We start from the raw sequence: 4,976 nt of genomic DNA on the forward strand, positions 1-4,976 counted from the left end.
GCCCGCCAGAATTTGCCCGTCAACCCCGGAGCACACCGATCAGGCCCGCTCGTGTGGACAGGCCTGTAGATACAATAATTCCAGGTCCAATTGCGATAAGGTATTGGTTTCAACTAATGGGCCTAGTTTGATGTTCCTTAATTTAGTAAGTAGCAATAGTCGCATACACGTATTTAACTGCAAACTAATTACCCAAAACAAGGTCTATAGACCTTAGTCCAGAATGTCAAGTGTCAAGTCCCAGACCACGAGTGTTTTAGGAATAAAGGAGTGTTTGTAGTTTTTCTAAACAGAAGAATTAAGAGTTCGCCTTTTACTATTCCTATGTGACCAACCTATTAACCCTGTTGGCAGCAACATTATTTCATGGCATTTTTTCTTAATAAACCTGTTTTTGTGTATCCATAATTGTTTGCCATTTTGAACGTAGTTCATTTAAATTGGAATTCTGTTGTGGAATTAGCAATGGCAAGCAGATTGTTTTCTATATAGGCTACTTATACCTTACGAATATATCAGGCAAAAAGGAATTCCTGCCTGTAGTTCTTTTAATTATTATTATATCAGAGGTATTTTGAGTTCGTATCCAACGCAATATTAGTGAGCTTATGATAATCCATTTAAAGTTTCTTCACTGCTTTTCTTCAGTAGGATAAAAAAAATTGCTATTGTTATTCAACGAATTTTTTCATTTCCGCTTTTGAAATAAATGTTTGTCATTTAGTTATTCCTCATTTATTTATAATGATTTTTTGTAAGGTTTGATAGTGGCCACTATATAACACCTTGTTAAGAAATACACAAACATCTAGGTATCAGATATATAGCTAGCTGACGGTTGACCACAAGCTATCAAGATAATTCTGAAGGTTATCACAGGAAAACCATGACTTTCAAAATGAAATAAAATATATAACGATGGCGAGGTAAAGTGTTAAAAGTTCATTAGAAAGGAGGTTCCAAACAAAACCAACGAATTCAGACAGCAATGGTCATAACCTGCGGGCGGTGACTTGAAATCGTCGTCAAAAGGTTTGATAATTGCTAAATGAGGCGCTTTCAGTTTAAATCTGCAGTATGTCTGGACAAATGGCTCACAGCAGCGAATTCTAAATTAAATCTATTCTTGGTTATGAATATTCAGCGATTTATTTAGGCAAATTGTGTAAAGCTGTTGAGTAATGTTACCCACTAAATTTAGTAGTTGCATTTTCTTTGTGAACTCTACTATTACAGAAAACGGAGACTCTAGAAATCTATTGGTCTCTCGTGTTTGAAAAAAAAAAATGTTCTCTCTCTCTCTCAAGTCAGTTTCTGCAATTACTCAAATATATATAAACTACTTACGCAGTGTGTTTATATGGTGCTTGTATGTTTTAAGTAGCTACACTACAATCTTGTTGTTTTAGGTATTGAAAGTGGCGTTTGCATTTATGGTGTACAAGAATGGTACGCAATATGGTCTGCAATGGGTGATGCAGCTTGTATGTAGACTTTTTAAAGGGATATGAATATCCAGCGGCCATTAACACAGACCCTGTGCTTTAAGAAGTTTACTGGCTATGGCCTAATTATCAGGGTGTAAAATTTTGTTCGAGATGATAACTCCCACCATTATCAGTTTGAGGTAGTCTTAAAATCTGCCTTTATTTTGAATAGATACTAACCGGAATGTAATTTGTCTATAATATAAACTAAAGCATGTACTTTTCCCTTACCAACTTCCTAATTCATCTGGGAGGTAGGAATGCTGTACTCGTTTGTTTTGTATGTTCGTTTTGCTGAACTTACTTTTCCTAGTCTGTTTACTTAAGATACCCTCTATACATGCTCATCTGACGTTCATACCCATATATAGGTGGCGGGCTGTTTTGTCGTTGACCGATTTTTAAAAGTAGGACACCAAGTGAAAATTCCAGGCTACTATGATGTCAAATTCAATGCTATTAATTTTTAAAAGGAAACCATGTGATAATTTTAATTGGGAAAATACTTGATACGGGACAGTAAACATCAATAGTCTTACCCATATTCCAGGAGACTAGTTATAATCTTGAAGCTGTAGGAGAGAGACCTATTTTGAAATCCCTTAATTACTTAGTAGAAATTCCAAATAGAACATTTTTCTTGGTTGTCCTTAATACTCGTGCTTCCATCTTGACCGATGTTTGGGATTTGTATCTTCATTGTTGTTTTGTACCGACCAAGAGAAAGTATGTAGCTAGATGTGATACTGTCGCATACTACTCCAGCCCTTAGCGTACAGATTATCCACAAAGAAAATGGACACAATTTAAACTAAATTCTTATTAGGCATTCATAACACATTTATTACAAATAATGAGTTGTGCCTCATGGAAATGCATGCAAGATTAAGATTTTTTCTTGGGGGGGTTGCGGGTTGGTGGTTGGAATATTTGTTAACACGAACGCTTGGTCAATCTTTAGCATAGCAAACACTGAGGACTGCTGACTGCGTTAAACCTTAATGCTACAATTTTCAAGTATACAATATGAAAACTGTTACTGTAAAAACTTGACCTTGGCCAGGCTAACAGATGAACCAAAAAAGAATTAGGTTCATATAACAGCGATGTGGGGAAAAATACAGATTTTTAAAATACTCTAGGCAAATCCTCAACATTATACATGGAGAGTTAAAAGACGTAGGTGAATGATAGTATCACCATTTAAAAACCATTAATAAATAGGCCTCGGTTAAAAATGAGGTGATTTATCCCGTAAATATTGACCATCGTTAAGTAAAACTATGACATCATATAAAAGATATTTTGAACACTAGTTCCTCTGGCTAATTCTCGCAAACTATGAGGAGGGCTATTAATTTACTCTTCATAGGTGTGTGTGTCTGTAACCACGAGGGTTACTATTAATTTACTTTTTATAAGTAACAAAGATGAATATCACACATGTCAGCTGGTCACGTTTATCTTAGAATATTGTCTCCAGTTGATATCAATATTAATCAGTTTCGTAAACAAACTGTCTCCACAGGCAACGTATTGATCGTCATTCCTGACTGTTCCCCGTAAACACCAAAGTTAGTACACTCCACTGGTCACGTTCTTAACAAATGTTTTGCCTTCCACTCACGATCAGACCTCGGCTGTCATTTGTGTTGGCATTTGTTTCTTAAGCGATGTTCCTTACCTATCCTGAGGAAGTGTGTGATATTAGTCTCTGTTAACAGTCATTCTACAACAAAAGTTTAATTTTTTCTTCAATATGCATCACATATTTACATATATGATGCATATTTCAAATGGTTCCAGTCTTAATTTAGAAGTTAATTTTTAAAAATGCAATCTAAAAGCCATATCAACCTAGATCTGAAACACTGCTAATGGCATTTCACAAAGCATCGGAATCTCATATTACCTGGAATAACGCTTTGGTTATGTCTATCTCTGAGAGTGAGGGGGGGGGGGGGGGGGGGGTTTGGTTTGGTGTTGGTTGGTTGGCGGTGGAGAGCTCACAAGCACGTGTGTGATAGCACCTCTCTTCCCCCATCGCCCCCCACCCTTAAAAATGCAGAGGACCCTCTGCAACCAAGCCTTTGGTTAATAACGTTGGGAACCGTTATTAAAAGTAATTAAAATTGCATCACTTGGTTTCCTACTTTAAAACACCAAGTATTAAATTTGACTTAATAATTTATGTACTATTAACATCAGGCTGTGGGGGTTAACCATATTTGACTGCTCTGTCATGCTTTCAACTATTTTCTTCAGCCTTAATGTGTATTGATTGATCTGAATTGGGTATCTAAAAATCAGTTTTCTATAGGTCTATTTCTATGCTGTTTATTTTTAATGAGGTCTCAAATTTCTCAGATTTTTGTGGCATAGTATATGGCAATAGTTGCAAAAAAGCCAATTTAGTTAAAGTAATACTGAATGTGAAAGAATAATTTCCTGAATGAATCATGTTAATCTGTACATCAAGAGTATTTCCACACTTTCAAAGTAACACTGTATGTGAATTTGCCGAATGAATCTTGTTGATCTGTACATCGAGAGTATTTCCACTCCTTCAGTGTGGTTTCCCTGATTTTATAAGCAGACTGTGTGTTGGGGCTTAAATAGTAATGGGTACTCATAAATCACTGATGCAGAACAACTGAGGTACACAACAAAAGTGAGTCAAACCAAGATGATTATACTAATCAGGGGTGATGTGGAGCATTCTATTAAGTCGGCAAGTAAAATACTTTTAATCCTATGTTCCAGAACAGAGGTATCCAGCTTATTGAGGAGAGGAAGAACTACAGAAGCAGTTTAGTAAGGTGGCAGAAGACGAAGAAAAATAACGAAGGAATGGTAGAACAGAAGGTCAACAGAAGAAATAAACAAGAGGTCTCCAGGCCATTGAGGAGAGGAAGGACAACAGAAGCTGTTTTGTAATGTGTAGAAAAATAAAATAAAGGCATTGTAGAAGAACAAGGTCAACAGTATAAAGAAGGAAAGGAAGACAATAGGTCTCCAGACCATCTAGGAGATGAAGGACGATAGCAGCAGTAAGGTGGTAGAGAGAGGGTAAGGAGGAAGAAGGGAAAAAAACAAACTAGGAATGGTAGAACAAGTCAATTGTAGAGAAGAAACATCCCTAATTCAGTAAGAAAAACACTAGACGACATTGGCTGCATTCACTTTTGTGACCGTGTTTTAATATGTTCTCCTTGTTACACATGAACATGGCTGGTTATTATTTATGACCTACACAAAATTAATTACTGATGGAGAAAGAATTAGATGATTTTTATACAAGAAAAAATCCACCTGGAGTTTAAAGTTGTCTAATTTCAAAAATATCTGAAAATGAAAACTTTTAATTTTTAAAATAAAAATTCTCTTCCAGAAAAAGAGAATCCTCATATAACTTGCCCTGGATACCAACAAAATTTACTTTCTTCTGCAATATCCTCCGCAAAATATTTCTTCTTTCTTCCAATGACA

General features: G+C 35.9%; 1 long non-coding RNA gene across 1 annotated transcript; it reads left to right on the top strand.

The window, feature by feature from the left end:
• Positions 1-4,555, top strand: LOC135226383 (uncharacterized). The gene is made up of 2 exons (XR_010317217.1): positions 1-100; positions 4,251-4,555. It is a non-coding gene; the product is annotated as an uncharacterized LOC135226383 (long non-coding RNA).
• Positions 4,556-4,976: the final 421 nt, after the last annotated feature.

Source organism: Macrobrachium nipponense, chromosome 14, assembly GCF_015104395.2.
Source record: "Macrobrachium nipponense isolate FS-2020 chromosome 14, ASM1510439v2, whole genome shotgun sequence".
NCBI classification, from domain to species: Eukaryota; Metazoa; Arthropoda; class Malacostraca; order Decapoda; family Palaemonidae; genus Macrobrachium; species Macrobrachium nipponense.